The sequence below is a fragment of the Pteropus medius genome, unplaced genomic scaffold (genome assembly GCF_902729225.1).
Source record: "Pteropus medius unplaced genomic scaffold, Ma_sr-lr_union100, whole genome shotgun sequence".
NCBI lineage: Eukaryota > Metazoa > Chordata > Mammalia > Chiroptera > Pteropodidae > Pteropus > Pteropus medius.
Window position 1 is genome coordinate 5315 of NW_024342007.1, and position 25490 is coordinate 30804.

General features: G+C 40.0%; 1 long non-coding RNA gene across 1 annotated transcript; it reads left to right on the top strand.

The window, feature by feature from the left end:
• The first annotated feature begins 21393 nt into the window (after positions 1–21393).
• On the top strand, positions 21394–23020 carry LOC120599634 (uncharacterized). Its single transcript, XR_005651953.1, has 2 exons — positions 21394–21457; positions 22871–23020. It is a non-coding gene; the product is annotated as an uncharacterized LOC120599634 (long non-coding RNA).
• The last annotated feature ends 2470 nt before the right edge of the window (positions 23021–25490 follow it).

Sequence of the window (25490 nt, forward strand, 5' to 3'; positions counted from 1 at the left end):
GTATATCTGGTTGTCTTTGGTTTTCATGTCTTGGTTTAGCGACTTTCTCTGCTGTCTTTTTCATCTTCAGAGAAAGCTATTAGATGTAACACACAAACTTTGAAAACATATCCTCTTCAACAACCAAGAAAAGTTGTTCGATATCAAATCCATCTGTTTGTCAGCCTGTCTGTCAGTCTGGCTGTCTATCCTTTTGTCATCCAGCCATGGATATGTTTGCAGGCTCTAAGGTGATATTGAATCCCAAGGCTCCTGGTCCTAGTCTCCTATCAAGAGTTCAACACACTAATCTTGTCTCATGTGACAAAGTATCCGGCTCACTTTCTTCTCCATCCTAATTTATCCCTTATCTTCCAGTACACCCTCCATTTCTGTCAAGCAGATTTTGTCCCTTACCCCCACATATAAAAATCTCATTAGAATGGATCAACCACCACCTGAGTCAAAAGAATGTACTTTCTTTAACACTTAGTTCAAATCTTACTTTATAAAAATGTGACCAGCAGCCTCTCCCACGGCTCTGATTTCCAGTATTATTTTGAAAGCACTGGCTACTTCTAGTAACTCGCGATGTTTTCTTCTACTATACACTCATGGTTTTATTGAATTGGGTTTGCTTTTGCTTTTTCAATTGAAGGCAGAATACATGCTTTCTACTTCTATGGTTTTATTACTTGCATGCTTGTGAGTAAGAGTGGCCTATAACACTCCTTGCAGATGCTTAGACTTAGCTCAGTCGTGGTAGTAAGGTGAACATGTTCTCATGGAATGAATTGGAAATATGTGCATTTCAACCTGATGGAAATCTTTCAATAATATTGAATTGGTGCATCCATTGTAATTTTGTTATTTTTCCATAATACTATTAGAGACTTGTGCACACACGCCTGTGTTTGTGTGTGTTGTATGTGAGAGAGAGATGAATACTTATGAATATTATGCTAGTGACTTGAAGGAAATCTCCTTCTTTTAGAGATGAGACTCTGAGAATCACAGAGGTCAGATAATGACAGCAAAGATTTGGGGATTCAAGCCCTGAATTTATTTCTAAGCACATTTCTTCCCAGCAGCCATGATTCCATATCTCATGTATCATTGAACTCCACTAGAAGACACTCGTCCTATTTGAAATGGTTCTTTATGTTTCTTGAGTATGTTGTGTTTTCCTGGTAGGTTCTTGAGCAAAGTTGCCTATCAGGCAAGGACAAGTGTCAAGTGAAGGGCACTTTCCTCATGTGTGTTCTCGAGCTGCCACCAGCATTACTCGTCATGACACCGGAGATTCCCAGTGTGTCCTGTACACAGGGAGGATCCATGTCCCATTTCTTTCCATTTATTATTCTAAAGAGTGTTTGAACATGCATTAAACAATTTAAATGAGAAATCTGTTCCATATGGAAATAAACCCGAATTTCTGCATAAAGGACAAGCTGTGCAGGAATTCAGAGGCAGGACACTTGGCTATTTGATGCTCTGCTCACCTAGTTCTTTTATGTCCCTGCTTGTTTCTCATAGACATTTGCCGCTGTGTGTCCTGTTTTTGTGAGTGGCTCAGGATAAGGCAGAGGGCATGGGAGAATGAGGTAGAATTGGGCAAATTCGAGTGGGTGATCTGTGGTGGCAGCTCGGTGGTTTTGCTGACTGAGGAGGTCCTGAACAAACACTGGGGAGCCTTGGATGCTCTGAGGCATGTTTAGAAGTCAGACAAATTTTGCTTTGGAATCAGGTTGTTTGAAGAACTTTGTCTGTGTCAGTTGGGAGTAAGCACCAGTGTTGAAAATGTTTCTAAGGGTCAACCTTTTCTTATTTTAAAGAGCTACTTGTCGGATATGAGACGCTTATGGATAGTTTTTGGGGCACAGATGGGACAGACTCCCAGTATGAATATTCTATAGTGATCAATCATTCAATGTCAACTCTCCAAGACTGGGCCCAATGCGTTTGTCTTCTTGAACCTACACCTTACTCTGTGTTTACTGATTGCCGGTGGGGTCTGTTCAGCTCTGATCACTGACTCTTCTTGCCGGAATCCCTCCTCAGAGAAGGTGGCCTGTGTCAAACATTGTGAAGTTGTGTACTCTGCTACATGAATTTGGCTGCCATATGTATACAAAATGCTGCTGCTGGAACTGGTGCCTGAGTGTGAGAAAATATTGATTCTGGGACGGCATCAAAGGGCAGTCTGTAGGTGTGCCATGCAGAAGCGTGGTGATGAAAACCTCATAGCCATAGCTTTTGCCTTTTGAGTTCCCAGGACAGCGAGGACTGATGTTGTAGCTCATGTTGGCCTTCTTAGAGCTCCCTGACCACCATCATCAACAGCACCAGCACGTTGTCACCACAGAAATTTAACCAAGGACTGTAAGAGAGCATCACTGAGAGACAGAGCTCCTTCGAGCTTGCAGGTAAGAATTCCGGCTTCTACCTGTAATTCCTCTGCACACATGCAGATGTAGTTGTGAGTTAAAGCCCTCTTTCCGTGGGATACAAGAAAACAAATCATAGTGTTGCAGAGTGAACAAGGGGTATTAGAGAGCATTTAGTTTGTCTGTGTCTTTATCCAGATGCAATGATTGGGGTATATTCAAAGGAAAGTTTTGCTTTTCATTCTTTCCAATTTCCCTGATTGTCTCATATTTTTTTCCTTTCTAACACATCCCCAACTACAACCTCACAAAGCTTTATCAGTTTTTTGTTGTTTTGTTTTGAAGGACATAGAATTCTCACCATTTAATGTGGGTTAATGAACTGTCTATAAGTTTCTGTGCACATCACATGGAAGAGATAAGAGGTGAAGCCATCCACACACTCCACAGATGAGTTCATCCGATGCCGTCATTCAAGAGAGGCCACATTAAAAAGGGACAATCTCAAGGAAGAGACTAATTCAAGAAGGCGGCTGCTAAGATAGTCATGTCAAGAAGGGGGCCCTGAGCAGTTGGGGGGCTCTGAAGTCAGGTAGGCAGTGCTGGAGGGAAGGCAAGCAACAGAAATAATTGACAAAATAGTCTCCTTTTCCACGATCCTAATTTTCAGGAAAATGCCTACTGTTAGCATTTCATGAACTTTAAAAACACCAAAGTATAACACATTAGTAGAAAAAATAGAACATGTAAGTGTACAGCACACTGATTTATCACAAATAGACCACCTATGTAAATGCGAGTCAGGTCCAAAAATGGAAATTGTCAGCCACCTAGAATCTCCCCTTGGCTTCCTTCTTTTCAAAGTCAACCAGTGTAACTTCTCACAATTTAGCCATTTCCATTTTTGGGTAATTATTAATAAAATAACCCTTTATACATTCCTTGATGTCTAGGTTATTTAGCCATGATCTATTTCTGACATTCAGCCACATTGTTGTCTTTACTGTGGTTCATTCATTTTCCTGTATTCTAACATCTCATTGTATAACATGTGACAGTTGATCCTCTCTGTTGCTGGACATTTGGCTGTAACATTTCAGCCTGTGTCACATGGTGCACATGTACATTTCTATGAGTGATATTGCTAGAAATGTACATCTCCTTCGCTGTCAGTTTTTTTTTAAACTTACTATTTCAGGATAGCATGGAATGTGAAAGAGATCTAATTAGAAAAGTGGTTTTATTTGGACTACTGCAAATTTTCCTCCTAATATGTAAAACTGGTAAGATTTTTAAATTAAATTTATAGAGGTGACATTGATTAATAAAATTACATAGGTTTCATGTCCTATTCACTAAAATATGCTATATATAAATATTGGATTTTTTTTTTGCACATTTCTTGTTTTGGTAATAGTTTTACATATTTTCTGCAGTGAAAACATGTTATTATTCACAGCTTCACATTGGATGTTTGTTTCTTAGCCTCCTCAGTCTGGCTCATCAGAATCAGAAAGCTCTTTTCCCCTTCACCTGGAATCTGCCCATTGTCCTTGGCTCCTTCACCGAATGGAGTCAGCTAGGCTCCCTGGTAGGACACACTCAGTACAGGCCAGAGGTTCAGTGCTTGTGAAAAGCAGTCTTCAAGGGGCCTGCTGGCTTTTCTTTGAAATTAGTGGTCGAGAAGAATAGACAGCCTGTTTAAAGATTGTGAATTGTTGTTGTTCGTAGTGATGGTTTCAGTAGATGAAACACCTGTGTTTGGAACATTGCAAGGCCTCACCTGGGCCAGACATTGACACTGGACGAAGGTTGGAAGTGGGAGAACATTAAGACATCTGTGTTTCTATGCTGAGTAACGGCAGAACTGGGAATGAGAGGCCTAAGAGGCAGTTCTCTTCATAGGTGTATGATCGTGGGCACGAATCCTTTGTTAAGTATCAGTGATAAATTAATGACACTTTCTTTTTCTCAGTCTCTCTTATTCATTGAATTTATGTTTTTTGGGGGTAAGTAAAACAGTATATTAATGGCTGTTACAGTGGGTTCAAAAAGTGCTATGAATGGAAGTGAGGTATAACAGGATGGCAGGTCCTTAATACAGATGCTCAATGATTTTCCCCTGAGGAAGTGACATTTGAGCAGAGCCAGAGGAAAGTATGGAGGGGACCCTGTGGGTGTGTATATGCTGCATTCTTCCACAGTCACGTGTGTGGTGTGTGTGGGGACAGCAAGAGGTGAGGTTCGCCCATGAGGGTCAAATGGGAGAGGGAAAAAATCAACAGTCAGAGAGGTAGTGGGAAGGGAGGTCACACAGGGCCATATGTGCCATCATAGGACTTTGGATTTTATTCTACATGGGAAGAAAACAGCTGAAGCTAAGTTAACTGGGGTGTCACAGGAGTTTAATTCCGATGATATAACAATGAGGAAAGTAGGTACCGTTTTGGGAATCCTCACTGAGTTCCAGGCGTGTTGCTCAGGCTTTTCATGTTTGATCACATTCAGGTATTGAAATGTTGCAGACGTTTTGTACAGGTGAATGCATCATTGGCCTCTGTTTCCTGCCTAAATGTCTGTGTCTCTGCTCCCACCCCCACTTCTCTGTTTCAGGTGAACACAGAGAATTGATGAACTCTAAGAGACAGTCTAGTCCATCTATTTGTTTCTTCGCACAAAAAGCACAGGATAATTTGAGATGAGGACGTTGAATACGTCATTGTCGCTAGACTTCAGGAGCCTCCAATATGTTTTTAAACTCTTCCCAGTATTTTATTCAATTATTTCTACCTGCAGGAGTATTATAATAGTAAAATGCACAAAGTAGTATTTCTTGCAAGTTCACTGTTGAATTGGTATTTTATTGAAAACCTATCTAAACTGACTTAGTTTCCTTCAAGTTTGGACAGAGAACATACAAAAATGGGAATCGATTTTATGATACCAGTAATTATTATTAATATAAAGAGTGTCATTTATTTTTTCTAGTATTTTATGTACTTTTACTTAGAAAATGATTAACTAATTGCCAATATGTGAACCATATTCAAAAATGATGTTCAGTGACACAGATGAACAGTATTGATTATAGGCATTTTACTAACTTAATCTTTCAGCGTAGCATGTGGGCTTTTTATGAGGTGTAGAAGCTTGATATCATTTAGAAAAACTAACTAAAGACCACAAGAATAAATGAAAGATCTAAGCACAGTGCAGATGCTTATAATGCTTGTGTTTAAGATTTAAATCATTTCCCACTTTATCATTCTATTAAATATCATCAGCATAGTTATCTCAGAATGCTTGCATAGATATCTCAGCATGAACAACTTTTGCGTTACATGGGATAAATTGATAGCTAACGTGTGCCTTAAATTGCTTCAAATTCTTCAGCCGGATATCATTGTTTTTAAAGGAGCCAATTAACAGGTAGTTATATTAAAATTTTTCCATTTTGTTATGAGAAAAAAACTTTTTATTTCCTTGAAATTACCAAATGCTCTTTTTTCATCTTCACGATTCATTTCTATTTTAGTGGCCACTTGCCCCAATTTCTACATATGTTTAGTGTGTACATGTCTTATGAAAGATGGCTTATAAGCATGGTACGGTGCTGAAGAACAGAGAGTTTGGAGTCAGATTGCCTGGGTCCAATGATCGTTCTGACACCTAATCGTATTTAGATTTTAAGCAAATCACTTTACTTCCTGTAAAGTGGAGATGTTAAAAGAACTTTAATGGGTGTTCTGTGAGAACTGATACTTTGAAGGAGCCTTAGAACTAGTAAGAGTTCAAGATCTGTTAGTTACTGTTCTGATATAGAACATGTACATTGAATCTCTTACCTTTTTCTAAAATAAGCCTTCTCATCATAAGTTTCAGAGAGGTTAACATCTCTGTGTCCTGCACACGTCTCGTAATCTTAGTGAGATCGCTGGGATTCACACTCAGGTATTCCTCCATGTGAAGCTTATAGTCCTCATCTCTAACCAATACTCTTTTCCTTAAATGTGATTTCTTGAGCAGAAAGACATGTACACATAGACGCCTTCATCCCCACGAGCTACTGAGAAAAAATGTCTTCAATTGTCAAAACAGTAAAGGAATTGCAAAAAAAATGATAACACAACCTTTGTAAATTATATGACATAACTCAGTTCTGTTTATTACAAAGTGATTAAAATTTTAAAGACATGTATAATTAAAAGACATAGAAATTCATCCATGTTGGATGAGGGTACACAGAGTTTGTCTCCCTCCACTCGGAGAATCAAGAAAGCATTGGCATTTGAGGACCATGGACAGCAGCCACTCACTCCTATGCCCCCATGTACGTGCAGGTTCCCTTGCCACAGTAATCCTCTGGTGACCATTTACCATCCATGATCTCTTTCAAGAAAGCAGGCAGAGAGATCATTAAACACCTTCACTTTTTTTCTGAAACTCCTGATTTTGTTCTTGTTTCGTTAGCAGGTGGCCTTCTAGGGACTGATCACTGGACTTGAGGTCCTGTGATCACAGAGTTTGCTGATGGAGCAGAAAACCACTTCTCTCCCAATGACCATTAAAAGACGATAGGAGGGACCGCTTCTCTACTCTGCCATCATTCTCTTTGCTTGTTGTTCCAATGATCAACCTTGGGATTTTCCTAATGACCAAACTCATCCTTGATATGCATGTGAGTAATGAGTATTGACTTTATGGACATAATTAAGATGTTTCTTTTTAAATCTGCATCTTATGTACAAGGCTCAGATCAACGAAATTATAGCAACACAGATCACTAGGGCAAGAAGAAATCTATGATATTATCATTCACCCAGTGGGCCAGAAGAAATCTAAGATAGTATCATTCACTCATTCACCCAAATAAAAATAGGTGCCTACTCTCTGCAAGGCAACAGTGAAATAAGAAATGAAGAAATAGAAAAAGGTGACACACTCACAAATAGACACATACAGATAGAGAGGGGTGGTGTGTGGGAGGAGAAAGGAAGGAAGAGAGAGAGAGTTATTTCTGGTTAAGAAGCAAGTTTACAGCATTTTTTGGCTACCAGGAAAGAACAATTATTTTGCGTAAGAACTTGGAAAGACTTCATTGCAGATGTGTCATCTGGTCAAGACCTCTTTGAGGATGAATAAGATTCCACATGTAGAAGAAACAGACACAGAATTGAAAAATATATCCTGACACTGAGCAAGAGAAAGCACAGTAGGACAATGAGATGAACTGTTATGACTTTAGAATTGAGAAAACTACTTAATATGAATAATGTCCACTGTGGTGAGGACATGCAGAATGCTTCCGCTCCAAAATTGTTGCTACATATTTGGGTTTATAAGACTTGTGGGAGGACAGGTTTTAAAATCCTCCTACACCATGAGTTTCTTCCCACTCATGGTTGTCTATCAGGTAGAAATACTTGGGTCAGTGTGACCATTTCTGGAAATGTTTTTATGTGTGTTTATTCACTAAGAGATATGACTTTTGCAAATTAACTTATAGCTTCAACAATGACCTGAGAAAAGCCTTTGAAAGCACTGTTCACATAACCTAGCAGTACATGAAATAAACAACTAAGAAGGAGAGAATGTAGGCCGAACTGGAATGGAACTGGTCCAAGTGAGGACATTCAAAGGGCCCCAATAAGAGAGATTTCATAAACAAGTAGATTTAGGATGAGAAAAGCTATGCCTACGAATCTTCGTGATAGAGAGAAAGCATATGCTTGTTATGTCTGCAATGCAAAGATGAGCCAATTACAAATTCTGGTAAAATAAAGAAGAACTATATAAACCAAATACTGGGCTCGTCGATTATATGATATATTATAAATTAATAAACCCATTGGCACTAGGAACAAATTTTTTAGATGGTTCTGGGCTGATAGTTATTCATTGTGTCCAACCAAATATCATATTTCAATGTTCTTGAACCAATTACAAATCATGGAAATCTTAATTATATTGACACAAATATAATTTTGTAGAATGTAACCACTTTAAACTATGTTTGGGAAAGGAACTTATAAGGGTATTAATTGCTAATGCACCTCATGTAGAATAAATCAAATGATCTAAAGAGGGTAGATCCAGAAATAAAGCTTAGAAGAACTCAAAAGATGTCTAAGAGTTAAAATTGTGAATTCTGGTAAATTGAAAATAATAATAATGCAGCTAATAACAATTAGGTAGTAGAGGCAATGAATGAGTCAATGTGGATAGTTACTTAACTCTTGAAATATTTCACGATTATAAATCCTGGTGTGGAGATTTTCCGAAATTATTTAGAATTTTCAATAATTGTTAGAAAGATTAAAAAGAGAAATAACTTCAGATGGTTAGCATATTTCAGAGATTGCGTGTGTTAAGAAATCTATTCTCTGTGATCTATAGACTCTTACCGTGCTAAATGTTTAAAACCATGCAATAACAATGGTGCCATCGTTATTATTTGCCCATCATTCATGTACTTGTCTATGGCCTTAGTTTAGCTGTGCCACTTGTTCTTCAAACAACAGAGAGGACAAATTTATGCAGGTACAAAAGTGAAAAAAACAAAACAAAACAGGAAGCCAAGGGTGGTTTTACGAATGTAGTATCTGGTTCACCTTTGGTTTTCATGAAGGTGCTCTTTGTATCTGGCTTGATTTAGGCTACTTAAACCTCATCTAATTCAGTTTCTGAAAAGGCTTCAGGATTTTGGCACTCTGCAATCCTAAAATCTTACCTTCTCTCCATCTGAGACCACTTGTTGTGTCGGAAATGTACCTATTTATCTGCCTGCCCATCAGTCAATTAATCCATCTGTTTATCATTCATCTATGGAATTCCACACTGTCCTATTTCCAGTCACATAGTAAGTGTGACACAATCAGCCTTGACTGTGGTTAAGCATCTATCTCTATCTTCTTTTCCGACCTTGTTTTCTACTGGTCTTCCTAATACACACTCCATTCCATCCAGGGATGTCTCCTTACTTTGCTTCTCGCATACCAAGCTCCTACATTAATCTTCTAAGCTCTTCAAGGCCCTCCTCCAGAAAACAGTCTACTATTTAAAACTTAGTTCTAATCACCGTTTTATGACAATTTCTCCCAACAGGCCCCAATGGTTCTGTGTTTTCCTAATACTTAAACAACTATGGAGAATGTTCACCAGTTCAAGATATGTGTTTTGAACTATATTCCGATTGTTTTGTGTTTCTTTTTGTTTTTGTTTGTTTTGTTTTGTTTTGTCCTCCCAATTCAAGAAAGGATCAGTGTCATCTACTCCTGTGGGTTTTTCAGGTCATTGCCCCTGAGACTGGCTTGAACTCTTTCTTTGTTAGGATTGATTTTTGTCTGGTTTTGGTACTAAGACCATACATTCTTATAGAACTAATTGAAACGTAGCTGCTTCTATCCAACTATTGAAATGTTTTAGCAATATTAGAATGATAACCCCACTGAAATATTGGTATTTAACCAATAATAATATCATTAGGGTCTTGTGTCAGGGTGTGTGTGTCAGTGTGTGTGTGTGTGTGTGTGTGTGTCAGCAAGAAAGAGAGACACAGAGACAGAGATGCTGCCAGTTTTTCTCAACCACTGATTAAATTTATGTAATGGCTATTGAAATATTTGAGATTTTCATTTTTTAATGAGTAACTTTGGAAGGGTTATATTTTTTTCCGAATTGTGTCAATTTGTACAATTTTCAAATGTATTGGCATAAATTTGTTCAGTAGATGGTATTGTTTTTTTGTTTTAATCTCTGCTGCCTTGTAGATATATCTTGCTTTAATTTCCAAGCAAAGTTGACGTGATTTTGCTATTTTTCTTGATGAATCTCATCAAAGATTTGTCCATTACACTTTTTATATAGAACCAATTTTGGTTTACTTAGTTACTATTATTATTATTATTATTATTAATTAATATTATTACTACATTTTCACTTTCATTAAGTTCTCATATGTATACCTTTCTCATATGTATAGCCTTCTAGTTACAAAACAGATAATAAAAATCTATTATTCAGATTTAATGCCTTCTTTTCTATTTTAAATTAACTAATTACCTTCATTAATGTTCTCCCCTTCTGCAATTTAAAAATAAATAACTAAGGGTACATATTTCTCTCACTGTTTTGCTTCATCTCATAGTTTTTATTTACATAATTATTATCATTTATTTCTAGGTATTGCCTAATTTAAATTATAATTTTCTAGACATTTGATTTTAGAAGTATATTCTAAATTTTCTGTTACTGCCAAACATGGCCTGGTTAATTCTTTTCATACTTTTGCCATTCTCTCTATGGAATAGAATTTAAGTGATTGGATTTTGGGGTAAAGGGTGAGTGCTGATGCAGTTTTACCAGATATTGTCAAATTCCTCTCCATAGGTACTGATCGATGCTTTCCTAAAGCAGAAATGTCTGCACAGCCACACTACTATAGCAGATGTGAAACTTCTGTAATTTTACCATTGATAGGTGTGACGTGGTACCTAGATGCGTTGATTTTTGTTGTTGTTGTTCTTTGTTTTGTTTTGTTTTTAGCTATAGTGGTATCGCAGTGTAATATTAAGATAATTGTTTGACTGAGGTTAAAAGCCATTTGTGTTTTTTTTTTTTTTGAACAGTTTATTCATGTTGAATAAACGTGACTGTTTATTCAATGTGTGGAATCCAGCCTGTGTAATGGATTGCTGGTAGTCCTCTTTCTTTTTGAGTAATTTCTTATACAGGCACATGAGGTTTTTAGTTTGTCAATTATTTTTATATATCTCTACGTCTCGGGGTTTTCCTGACTCTTAGAAGGGGTTGTGATCCCTTTTGACAGTGATCTACTGCATTGCCCAGAAACAGCCAGAGTCAATTGAAATAAGAGTTTATTTTCTCTGTTTTGTAATAGTTTAGTTATACATATTTCTGTGTCTCAGGTGATCCTAAGGAACCTCATGAATGTCCCAGGATGGCTTACCATTTAACCTGCTGTTTGCAAAAGAAGGATCCGAAGCTGCTGATGAATGGGCTGCATCTCTGAGGAGACTTCGAGGGACCCCCGGCAAAGCCCTTGAGAACACAGTGACCACCAACCCACATTCGTACTCCTGGGGGTCTTCTCCCAGGCTCTGCCCCCTGGACTGTTAAAGGAACACTGAGCACCTTTACTGAGTGCTGAATAATTCCTTTGAATCTATCTTGTACTGATTTTGTCCTTTGCTATAACAAAACTGAGAGTAATGGTGGACAAATTTATCTGAGATGCCATACACCAGAAATGTTGCTTTTTATTCTTCCTCTCTGTAAATACTTAATAACTTGACATGGCAATGAAATGACACTATAGGTGTATGTAAACTCACAGCATTGTCTAATGTTTTTTTTTTTGTTTTTAGCTCTTCAGGAACATTGTCTTTCCTTACACTTGTTCTCTGTGTTTTTGAGAGATTTCCGTTTGAAAGGAATTCCACTTTCAACTGTGCCTCATCCAGCAAGTTCATTTGTTATTCTTTAAATCCTATTTTCTCTTCCCTGATTTCAAATTTGGAACATAAAAGACTTTCCCAAAAGGAAAGGGTGGGTGTGGCTTTCAAATTCTTGTTTTAATATTTTTAATGTATCTAAATAACCAACATAGATACATTATTGTTACCCATTGTTTACATGAGTGTTCACTCTGGGTGTTAAGCAAGTCATGGGTTTCAATAATGGATAATATCACATATCACCATTACAGGGTAAGATCAGGTTTTTTTTTTTTTTACAGACCTCAAATGGTCCTGTTTCCCTTGTTAACCCCTCTCCCTTTTCTCCTGAGCTCCTAGCAATCACTCACCTTTCACTGTCTCTGTCATTTGACTTTTCCCAGAATGTTATCTTTTGGGATAAAGAATATGTAGCTTTCACAGACTGACATCTTTCACTTAATAATGTGAATTCAAGGTTCCTTCATATTTTTCATAGATATTCCTCAATTATTTAAACTGGTGAAAAATAGTCCATTGAATGAATTCACCGAAATTCGTTTATTCATTCATGTTTCAAATGACATCTTAGATGTTTCCAGTTGTGTGCCGTTGTGAATAAATCTATCATCAGCTATCCTATGTATGGACATAATTTTTCAACTCAGCTGGGTAACCACCTAGACACAAAATTGTAAGTTCGTGCTTTAAAACTGTGTCTTGCTTTATAAGAATGTGGCAGATGCACTAGTAAAATCCTCTGTGCCTGAGACTTTATTATTTTGTTATTTTGTTATTTTGTTATTAATTATGGATTCCATTCATTTAATTGATACACATATTAACAGGGTTTATTTATTCCATATTGATTGAGTATGGTAGTTTCTGCCTTTCAAGGTTTTGATTTGTTTCATCTGAACGATGGAATTTGCGGGCATAAGTTGCCCAAAATATTCTTTTCATAGCTTTTTAGTGTTCATGCTGTCCTGAATGATGACTCCTCTCTGATCTAAGACATTAGTAATGGTTTCATCTCTCTGTTTTTATTATTTTTTTCTCCCTTGGTAGCCTGACTGGAGGTTTATTTAATTTTTGATCTCTTCGAAGTTTTTGATTTATGTTGATTTTCCTTGTTGATGTTCTCTATTCAGTACCATTCATTTCTGCAATCATTTTTAATACTTATATTTTTCCTATTTCTTTTACATTATACTATACAATTTCTCTAGTTTCCTATGATAGAATCTTAGCACAATCCATCATGGAAACTGGGACTGCCTTCTTAGAGGCACAAGGCGATACAGGCATAGTTTCCTGGTCACACTTACAGAAACTGAAGGCTGACAGGGGGCCCTTTCGACCTGAGAGCCACTCTTCGTTGCAGGGTTGAAGCGATCGAGGCCGTGAGGAGGAGCGCAGGATTGAAGACAAAAAGGGTCTTCAGATCAGGCTTTATTTATCCTGCCGGGAGCAGTAGGGCCAGGAGTTCTAACCTTGACTCTCAATTCTCCACTTTCCATTCCCACGGCCACATCAACATCATTACTGCCCTCCTTCTTCTCAGACGCTTTCCAGATTTTGTACACTGCACCAGAGCGCAACATCTACATGTGATTTATTTCCTCTTTCTGTCTTTTTATTTTTTTAACTGTTAGCTCTTCTTTGTGACTCTTTCTCAGAGATTCTATATCTTTTTTGAATGATTCTCATCCTAAGAGACCTGGTCCCATCAGGCGCTTTAGGTCTTGGAACCATCCGTGTCTGTAACATCTCACTCAAGTTCTCCACGTCCTCTCTCCTAGCATCACCCTGGCTCCTGACCCCCTCCTGCAACACTGCATCATCTCAAGCCCCCTGAGTGGCCAGGGCAGGGAGCCGGGGTAGGAGTCAGAAGGGCTGGACCTACCCTGCTAAAGGGGCCCTGTGATGAATGTTTCTGCCCAGGGCACCCCCCACATGATGTCTCTAAATATGCACATTTGTTTTCTTCACTGCAGCTCTCTTGAAATTCCCTTGGAGGTGATTCAGGAGAAGGAGCAGAGGAAGCAATTAGGGTAGAAGAAGGACCGGAAGAACAACTGTGACTCGGAATGCTTGGGATGGAAAGATGAAGGCAATAAATGTGCATGTTTTGCATTGCTTCCTATCTCTTTGGGAGGAGAGATTATTTTATTAAAAGCAACCAAACTGAGGAGAGTTCGAGAGTGGCCTCTATCGCATGGGCATGCAAGGGGTCAAGAAGACAGTAAAAAACAGTGCAGGCAAATGAAGGATGTCCTAAGAACATGTTTCTAAGAGGAGATACTCAGGCCATGGGAGCTTCTAAGCTTGCTGGACTCATCCCTCCACTGTCTCCTCAATCTGGAGGAGAGGGCTGTCAGTTTCTGTAAGACCACGCTGGGAGTATATTTACGGTGTGACGTTCATATTGTAATCTCTGTACAGATGCCTCCAGGATTTATTTACTGCCAGGTCCTCCAGGACACAGCTGTGCCATATCAAACCCCTCAAGGTCAATAGGGAGCATCCCTTAATGGAGATTAAGCACTGCCTCCCTTATCCTTGGGCATGATAAGATAGTGTGGAGTGGCCTGACCTCTCTGACCTCAGACTTTCTGGGAAAGAGGGAACAGGATGGAAGTGTTTTGGGGCGGCTCCTCATGCAAACACGGCAGCACACCTGGCTCAGCTCTGCAACCCTCTGTGCGCTTCGTAGTCCCAGCACCAATTGAGGGACACTGCAGGGTCCCTTCCTGGCTGGGGACCCCTCAGCATCTGTAGAGCCTTGGGGAGGGAACGGGGCTAAGGTTCTATCTATCGATATACATATCAATCAAACAACAACGAAAATGTTTAAGGAAACTCAATGCAATGCTTATCTGAGAAACAGTATGTGGTAGCATTAAAAATTGCTTATGTTTCTTTTCCTTCCCAAATTCGTAAATCAATATATAAAATTGCATTAATAACATTTTAAACCTTGGTGTCCTTAATCTTTTCATATTGGAACACATTAAGCCATAAACCTCCTTCTATTTATTACCACAGCATCATGGTTTTCAAATGCAAGGCACAGGCAAAGCATCGGGATGTTAGGAAAAATAAAGATTATTAGGAGAAATGGTTAACCCTCCAGCTCTTTGTCCACTTTTAATGTGCTAGTCTCATGATGGGTCATATTTAGTGTTAGGTCGAGGGGCGGGGTCACCACTCCCACCTGTGTCATCAGACTTCCTGCGCCTCACAGGCCTCAGAGCACAGGGACTCGGCCTTTTCATCCTGGAGTCCCAGAGTCCTCCCTTGCTCTGCATCACTCTCCCTCTCCAGGCACAAATCACCTGAAGGCGGCTGACCAAGTGCCCAATTACAGTTGGTCCTGTACGACATTGTAGACAGTCAGTGTGATAGACAACACCCCCAGCCGAGAGTACACCACTCCTCCTTGTCCTGTGAACCAGGCCACTGGGGAAGCCAGAGCCCCTGGTCACTTCTGCGGGGTGTCAGGAGCCTTCTGGGTCCTGCACACCCTCACCAGGGAGCCATCCCCCATCTGTCTCTGGATCTCCCCACGGCTTCAAGCACCCGTGTTCTCCTTGCAGCTCTGGTTTCAATACCTCTGCTGTTCGAGACCTGGGGCCTCAGCCTGAGTCTCAGAGGAGATGGAGTTTGCACAGTGTCAGGAAGCTCCAGACAGGCCGAGGAAGAGGGGCCTCTTCCCTCCTCCTCCTCTCAGCCTCAGCTCAGGTACTGGACTGTTAATTAGTGTCTCTAGTGCATAGATTTAGAATTGGATTTACATATATATTTTATGTTTACTTTTGAAGATTTGTCCATGAAATATCTTATCTACTACAGGTTTCATTTTAAATGTTTTTTATATAAAATAAAACGCGTAAAAAGAAACACATCCTGAATAAGTTAGGACTCAATGAATTATTATAGAAACATACCCCAGTCACCACCATCAGGTCACTGCTTCTCTCCTATAAAGCTCCCCCAGTGTTAATTGAGAAAAATAACTGCAAATTTAGATTTTTTCCAGATGTCCATAGGTCAGTAACTTTATAGGAATTTTATCGTGAAGTTTTTTTTTTGTTCTTTGTTTTGTTTTGTTTTGTTTTTAATTCCTCGGGAAGGGGGCTGTGGGAACAGCAGTATTGAATATCCTGCATGTTGACGTGGAGGTCAGTACATTTATACCCATATAAATTGTAGAGTATAAAATCAAGGCTCACTGTTCTTCATATAACTGTCATGCTCCATTTTCTTCATCCACCAATTATTACAAGGACTTTGAGATTTTTGTTTCTTTCTCTTATAAGTCATTTGCTTTGTACTATTTCCTAGAAGAACTAACTTTTTTTATTTTTTGAAAACTAGTATCACAGAGCCTGCCATTTGCAAATGCATATTCAAATGCTCAGGGTGTTCTTTTAATAGGAAGGTTTAAAGCATATTCCCCAAGTCTTGACATCTAAGAGATTATTCATGGTCATTTCATTCCTCACTGAGTTCCTTGTTGACAGCCATGTAAGCTATTTCTCCACCTTCTTGACTCAGGCTCTGGTGCATTGATACCAAGTCTTAGATTTCCCAGGTATGAAATCGCTGGACCCATGGGGATGTGCATGTTCAGTGCTGACACACGAGGCCCACGGCACTTCAGAGAGGCTAGTGGCTCTGATGCTCATTCAGGCAGAGTATTTGTCACCACAGCAACTAGGCCCTATCTGTGCACTTTCAGAGAGTACAAGGGCTTTGGTCCCCGAGCACCTCCTGCAGGGTCTTGTCCTGCATCACCTCTGCTTCATTCCTGTGTGCACTTCTGCATCGCCAACCCACTCCCTCACTCCAGCTGCTCCCCACTCCCTCGTGCCTGCATTATTGCAACGTCCCCTGGCTGACTCCCTGCTTCCACTTGCCTGCCCTTCAGGACCACCAGGCTTTTACCCCATGTGGGACCATCTTCTGGTTTATAGATCGTCCAGACCATGCCACCCACTTCAACACCTTCAGAGCCCCCATGTCAAGGGTGGACTCTTTATCAGTGTAGGTAGATTTTTATTCATCATTCCAAAACTCTCTAATAAGGTTCCCGAAGTGTTTGTGTTTACTTGTCAAACAGCTCATGGTGGTAGAGGCAGGAGTCCACCCTACGTGTTTTTTACACTTGGCTGTGGAACAAAGGCGCCATTTCTTGTATCCCATAGTCTGGAGGGCTACCTCTGCTACTGATTATTTTTAAAACTAGTCTATGCATGTGAAAGTTTCAAGCATGTTTGCAATTTCTTTGATATTTTTCCCAAGAAGAAATGGGGTCTCAGCACCTCATTTAACCAGAGGTGCCACGAGTATTCCTTTTCAACGACAGATGCCTTGGAAACAACACCGTGTGACATCGAAGGTTATGCTTGACATGGCTATGAGCCTCCGCCTGGACATTGGGTCACTGCCCTGTGGAGCTCTCAGCTACTGAATAGTAGATCTGGACAACCTGAGACTGCCCTGCTGTGAGGACACTCAGGCCACACTTGCATGTCTCATGTGGGTCCCCCAGTCAGGCCCAGGTCCAGCTGCAGACATGGGACTGTGTCACTTCCAGAGCATCTCAACGCCTAGCGGTCCATTCACCCCAGCGAGTGGGTCTTCTCTGCGAAGACTCAACATCGCAGAGCAAATAAGTGTCAGACCTCTGCCCCTTGTCTCAATGGCTACCCCATGACCACCAGCCAAATAACACAATGTTTCATGCAACTCAAATAAATGGTTAGTTCTAAACATGTTTTTATTTTTAATACTAAGAGCAACAAGAATAGCACCCTTATAGAAAATTCAAAAGGTGCTATAGAACATACATGAAAATATGAGTGTTCTTCTTTCTCCTTTCTGTCGACTTTGTGCTTTGGCCTTTGGACTTAACAATGGGTCCTTTCTGTATGTCCTTTGAGATTTCTTAATTGAACTACCAGATAGCACTGACACTGTCACATGTCTCTAAGGGCTTTCCCTATATATCCTCATTGAATCTCCATTGACTATGAACACACAGGGAGGGCGTGGTTGGAAGGGAGACCTCTGCTCCACACTGTTCTCCAAATTGGGTTCTAAATTCCCCACAGCACTGCATTTGAATGTTGTTTCTCCAATCACAGGGACACATTGTTGTGAATATACTTCCTAGTTCTTCATTTTTCCCTCAATGTCATTGTCCACACACACACAAACACACACGCCCACACACACACACACACACAAACATAGAGACACATGAACATTTTTCTATCAATCTAGGATCGTTAAAGTTCCTAGATTGATAGAAAAATGTTCGTGTGTGTCTATAACAGGTAACAATATTACCTGTTATTGCTCAATCTCGTTCAACTGGATCATCCCTAGAGTAATGTGACACCGTTTATATTAATATAGGTTTTATACTTCATCAGTGACCTATTTAATAAAGAAAGTACTTGTAAATCAGCAATCATGTGTACGATCGTATAACATACCTTGAAAAGTAGACATTTTCTTCGAATATGGCAAAACTCTCATCTATATCCTAAAAATGTCACTTGCTCCTTCTTTTGCGGCCTGGTTCTTTACATTCCTATGGCAAGTGTACACCACATTCTCATAAGAATGAGTGTGATGGGGTTTCCACATACGAGCCAGAACACATTGATTACATATTTTCACCTAATCCACTATCAAATATAGTGATTCTTTATTCTGATATTTTCAGGGAATAGCCCATTTTTAATATACATAATAAAAAGGAATTTTTCAATGAAGTCACAGAGACTGAGAAATAATTAAGCATATAGATTTAATTATGTAAATTAAGACTATAGATGCAGAGAATAAGAGAATTCATATAACATAGTTATATGTTACAGAGAAATACAAATTTTAAAACTGATTTCTACTAATGTTGTTTTTTTTAATTGATGTGGAACACTTTTCCAGCTGTTTGTTTTAGAAATGTCTGGTGACTCAGGAATAATAGAAATGGATGATGATCATATTCTAATAAAAAATAGAACTACTTTATATGGTCAACATGTTAGATTTGACATGTTCACCCTGAAATTCTCACTATCAACTCTATTTGCATGGGCAAGTCACTTTCTCTCATATACCATGTTTTCAGAGAGAGAATAATAATGTGGGGGACTGGTGTTTATTTTTCTAAAGAAAACATGTTTTCTGGTTTAATTCTCTTAAATGCTACCCTTGTCCATGTAAACACACATGGATTTATATAGCAGCACTAGGACCCAGAGTGTGCAGCGTATTTCACCCTGAAAGTTGTGTGACATGACCCATCACCATGGTAATGTGATGATGCCCTTCTTGCCTTCCATTGCAACTGTCACTTGTGAGTTCAGAGGGAGAAGGTGAGAAGTTCTCAGATATTCACTGCTCCAGAGCTTGAGACGGGAACTTCATTTGTTGTGGAGGTAGGTTCATATTGACCTTCTGAATGCAACTCCTTGAAAGGGGCCAGATAATCTTGACTGAAAATACGTTCTTTCTTTTTAAAACCATTGCCACCACTCCCATTTTGACTACAGGGCTGTAAGTGTCTTTATATTTTTATAGTATTACCTAATTGATATCTCTTTATCTTCTCTCAAGTGGGCTATCTTAACTATTTTCTTAAAGTTAGAACAATGTAAGATTCCCTAATGAATACTTTGTCCTCACTGTCCAGACAACGGATCCAGAAGGAACACTCCTATAGTGCTTCGGGTTGGGAGAATTGTCCCATGCCTTCACAGAGATTGAGAACCCACCCCAGCAGTAGACATGACAGGAAAAGGGAATTCAGGTCCACTCCTCAGAAAGTGGTTGCCAAAATACGAGCTAAACATAAGTATTCTAAATCCAGAGATTTTAGAAAGGAGAAAAACTGTGATTTCATGTGGCACGTCCATGGGTTGATACGAACAAGATCACTGAAATTTTGAGTGCTGCCTGGGAGACTGGTGACATGGGACAGGGCCTTCGAGTAGGTGGAATGAACACTGGGTGACATAAATTAGGAGGGCTTGGTGGTTCTCTTTGAGGGTTCTGGTGTGGGGTAACGGGCTAAGGAGAGATCCTTCTCAGAGGATATCGGACTCTGTCAACTGCCCCTGCAAAGTGTCAGGATGGAGGAGGCAGTAGTAGAGACTGAATTTTGTTGAAGAAGGTCTTGGGCAGGGAAAGTGCATACTCAGAGCCAAAGCAGCCAGAGTCCACTGTCAGGCAGGATTAGCTCAGGCTTCTGAGACAGTTGCTCAGAGCAAACAGTGAAACTTTCAGCCTTAATTCATTGAAGCACAAAAGAACCACGTCCTCAGATCGTGGGCATGAACTCCACATCCAGGGTTGGTCATGAAAGGAAGCTAAGTTTTAGAATGTTGTCCTGTGGTACTTGGTCTAGAAAGTTCTGAGCTGTCTACGGAGTCGCCCAGAGCACTGATGATTCGGGGTGGTACCCTGGTCATGGGGAAGGCTCAGAATGAGACAGCTGACTGAGAAAATACTGGGAGAAGCTAGTGACAAGTTGAGATGTCCCTGGCCCTCTGAGACACTATGACCGAAGGGAAGTCTCGTATATGGTGGAATCCTAGTGGCTCAGCCTCCTCCTCTAGGCCTTAATCTCTCTCCCACAGAAACCTGGGGCAAGCGCATTTCAGAAAGACAGTGAAGGGAGCTCCTACTTCAGTCATCCAGGGAGGAAGTCAGGTGTTAGAAGGGTATTGGACCTCTTTCCTCAGGACATCAAACACGTTATTACCCTATACCCATCACTCATCACTCATCATTCTTGTGACTCTGGGCAAGTCAATCTCTCTAAATTTCCATGATCTTCACTGTAAAGATTGGGTCTCAGCACCTAATTTCCATCTCCTGCTGCAGGGTTCTTATGGGGGATCCCAGGAGATGACAACAGATACTTCCCATGAGATAGAAAGCATCACTCCTATGGGAACAATGAAAAATAACTTTCCACTCTCCTTGCTCTGGAGTCACCTAAGTCCCCTCTCTGCATGTAACCACTACTGAACATCTAACTTGTATTTGAAGTCACACAATGATTGGACACTTACAGAGCAATGACTTGGCATGGGTCACTTATTTTTCTGAAGCTTTGCCTGTATTCAATCAATTTTAACCTCATCAGGTAATAGTCATAAGTAGGCCATGTTAAGATATGCTCATCGTAAAAAAAGGGCACTGAGGCCCTGATTGGACTGCAGGACTTTTGCACGGAGATGAAGCTTCTAGATGCCATTAGAACCTAGGGGACTGAACACAGTCCCTGTTCCTTGCTGTTTTAATAATGTCTTAACTAAGTTAAGTTATTCGCCCACAAAATCTGTCAGGTGGGTGTTTTACATGCACACCAAACTGCACGATCTTCCTAAGTCTACCTTGGCTTCAGTAGGGTCTTCTGGGCAGCTGTGAATAAATTATTGCTAATTTCCCTGTGGTCTTCTGCCAGCAACATGTCTACAGTTCTCTGTATTTTCATGCATTTCCCAGGCTGCTGTAAGGAGAAGGATGATGTAAGATAAGAGTACATCCTCATGTTCAACCAGAAGAATGAGATAGGGCAGCAGAAGTGTCCGCTTTTCAGAAGAAATCATGGTGCATTAATTCCATATAGATAAATGCACAGTTAAAAAGAATGCTGGCTAAGTTACTTCAAGAAAACCTCTTCAGTGTCCCATATTTAAGTTACCCATATTTTGAAAAAAAGGCTAAGGAATGTTTTTCATTTTCTTCGTGTGTGCAAATACACTTCTGTTCAATTCATCGGTGGTGCTGTCTCCATGGAGGTCATGATGCACTGACATCTCACAATCTGGTTCATGTTCAATAGTAAACAAGCTCTCTAGTTCTTGTTCACACGATAGCTGATTTTACAACATTATCTGAATAGATCTCTCCCTGATACTATGACTCAGATGTGTACAAAATAATAGACATTATTTAGAACAGGTTTAGATTTACATGAAAATTGACCAGATAATACAGAATATTCCCACCTGCTACCCCAGCAGTTCCCCTATTAAAAATATCTTAGATTTATGAGACATATTTGTTACAATGAGTGAAAAATTATCAATACATTTTCATTAAAAGTCTATACATTCCATTAAAATTCACTCTTTGTGCTGTGACATTCTGTGAGTTTCACAGGATTATAACATCTCATATCATCAGTAGTGTATCATACACCAATGTCCATAACGGCATTATTCACAATAGCCAGATGGAAAGAACCCCGAAGTCCTTCAAAGGATGAGTGGATCAAGTGTGATGTGTACACCTAGTGAGATACTATTCAGCCATAAAAGTGAATTAGATTTTAAAATAGGGTACAACATAGATTGACCTTGAAAAAATATCGGGCTTATTGACATCAGGCCTGCACAGAAGGACAATAATTTATGATTCCACTGATTGGTTTTCTGAAAAAGCCCAGTTCCTAGAAACAGAAAAGTAGTGATTCCAAGGGCTGGAAAGTGGGTCGAAGCAGGGTGATTTATTCTTGGTAAATAATTTGGGACTAGGTAGCAGAGAATATAATCAATGCTACAGATAGATATAGTCACAAATGATTAAAACACCATAAATATCAGGTAAAGCTCATCACAGTAAAAATAAAATAACCAATATTATACATGCAGAAGTTGCTAGCAGCATGTATAAATGCCTGGATGATGAAATGGTCTTGTAATATTAGAAGAAGTGGGAATTTGACCAGTCTTTAAGAAGGTCAGGAGGATCTGAACCCTGTCATTGATATTAGATGGATTAGATTCCCTTTAGCTAGACTGTCAAAGGCTCTGTTTCTCGTTCTTGCCTGCGTCTTTCCTTGGCCTTCTTCATCCACCAATGAGAATGTCCCAGCAGCAGCTCAGTCCATATTGTTTACCATGGACATCCACATGCTCTAGCCCCACGTCCACCTAAAACAGAGCTCTCTGAAACAGTCCCGAGCAGCACCGCCAATGACTTACAGTGACGCTGTGTTCCCCTGCCTCCCTCTGACAGTGTGGTGCAAGATCTTCCTGACAATGTCGTGGAGGATCATCCGGACACCACTGTGGAGGAGCTTCATGACACCGTGGTGGAAGAGCTTCAGGAGACCGTTGTGGAAGTGCTTTCTTTCTTTCTCAATAAAATTACAATCTTAAAATGTGAGCATGTGCCTTCTAGATGATAGAGACAATGTACTAGTGGAAAAATGTTGAGTGAGAGTCTGTGACCACCTGATATCTGATTCAAGAGGGCATTCAAAAAGGACAGAATTTTACACTGGAGCATTGCAAGCAGTATCAGCAGCAGCACCATTTCTTCCCTGAAAGTAAGAATTTTGTAATTGCAAATTCAAAGGGACTTGAGATAGCTTCCATGAAGGGTTCAATCCTTTCCCAAAGGTGTTCTGTACCTTTTCTCCTGGGGTCACTGACTCAGGCAATGTTTCACAACTAGTGTCTTAAAGTCATCAAGAGAATGGAAAGCCTGGGAGAACTGTGTCCAAGCGGATCTGATCTTCACAGTGTTTTCCTTTATCTTATGACAGGCGACCGACGGATCATTGAAAAATGTACGTATTGTCAATCATTAACTAGGTGAGGATAAAGCTTGGTGCTCAAGAAGGTGGAATTTCTTGCTGGTTTGTTTGGGAAGCTCCCTGATTCTGAGACCCTGCTGGGGATGAGGATGGGGGTGTAGTGAAAGGACCCAATAGTCTAGGAAAACTCTGGAATGTTTGCAGTCCTTGGAAGCAATGATATGTGGGTGGTGAGGTTTGTGTGTTGGAGTTTTGGGGGTGGTGTTTTTTTAATGTATGTTCACGGTGTGATTGTGAATTCCATGTATGAGTGACTGTGTGACCTTAGGAGAATGTCCTACATGCAATACAACACATTTGTCTGCTTTTTAATGAAGCTCCCTATCACAGCACACTTTCCATAATTAACTTTTCCTTCCCCTGGCTGTATCTGGACGTTTGCTTCATAGTCCTTCTCCACGTGTGGAGGTGAAGCAGAAATGAATGGCAGGAGCACTAATCTCCTTTATGGAAAATCCAACTTCTGAATTCAATCATGTGTCCCTTGTGTTCATGCTCTGTACCACCAACATGCCCTCACCACTGAGGCATATTATTATCAGTGACCGAAAAACAAAGTGTCACCTTCTGTGGCCATGCCTGGATATGCTAGTGCCTACACAGCTCCCACACACATCCCGTCTTGAGAAGATGTCCTGAGTGTCACATAGTCCAGGGCAGCCACAGGTGCATGTAACAGCTGGCCATGGCATAGCCATTGGTGTGAAAGGCATAAAGATGGCCCCCCTGCTCCTGGTCAGCTGAGAAGTTATAAGAGGTGAGAGTTCAATGTCAACCAACTACTGTCAGTGAGATGTCAGCCTGTTTTGGGGCAGCTGAGTCAGGAAGGCAACATCACAACAAACCTTAGAAGCTCACAAACCCTGTAAAAACCTACGCTAGGATAGTGGCAAGGAAGCACTCAAATTTGAACTGGCGGCGACCCAGACACCCCTCAGCCTTACTCCACATCTCTTATGCTATGGGGTAGAGAGCGTCAGTGCTTTCCCCAGCCTCCCCTGTGTGAGGAAATGTCCTACTGTCCATAGGTAGTGTGAGTATGGACAGCCAATGACTCAAAGGACATGCATGGTATAGTGAAAAAAAAACTGGAAAGAAAATGTCACACAGTTAATAGTGACTATTTTAAATTATGGAATTTCAGAATATTCAAATATTCCGCATTGGATTTTTTTTTTTTATGAAAAATGATTAGTGAGTAAATCTAATGAGATACATTCCCTAGACTTGAGTTCGGTCCCCAAATCAGTTTGCTTTTCATCAACAACAAAAACTTGCAGAAGAGATTATTCCAATAGCTGCTTTTTCTATTTTTCAGTAAAATTAGCATATGAAAATGTGAATATTTACGTGCTAGATGACAGACACAATTTACTAGGTAGAGAAATTCTCTAGTGAGAAGCTATTTCCACCGATACCTGTGTTAAGCGGGCACCCAAAAATGACAGCAGCAGTTATACGCTGTGTGGTAGAGCATAGAGTTCCTCTGCAGAATGTTTTTGTCTTGGAGAGGAAATTTGAAATTGCCAAACCAAAGGGACATGAGAGACCTTCCATTGTGAGTTTCAGCTTTTTCCTCACGTCTCTCTTATGTTTCCTTTGGGGTCATTGACAACTACTATTTCTCATCTGGTGTCCAAAGGTCATCAAGGGAACTGAAAGATGCACAGTGTCTTGGATAAAGTGAGCCTTACTGTTTTGTTGTGTTCATTTGTTTGTTTGTTTTTACCTCTCTAATCACAGTTGGATGTGGCAGCAGATGAAAAATATATGTATCATGAAATCAATCACTTGCTGAGGAATATCTAGGTGATGAAGAAGGTGGTTTTTTTTTTGCAGGTTTGGTCTGGAATCCCCCGATTCTGGGTTCCTGCTGGGAACGAGGGTTGGTGTGTAGTGAAAGGAACAGTTGAACAGGAAAGAACTTTGGCCAGTGGCCTGATGTGGCTTTACTTAATGGACTCAGTGAACTGAAATATGAGAAAACATCCAATAGGTCAATTCTACTAGTCTCATTTAAGTTTGAATGTAACAGTT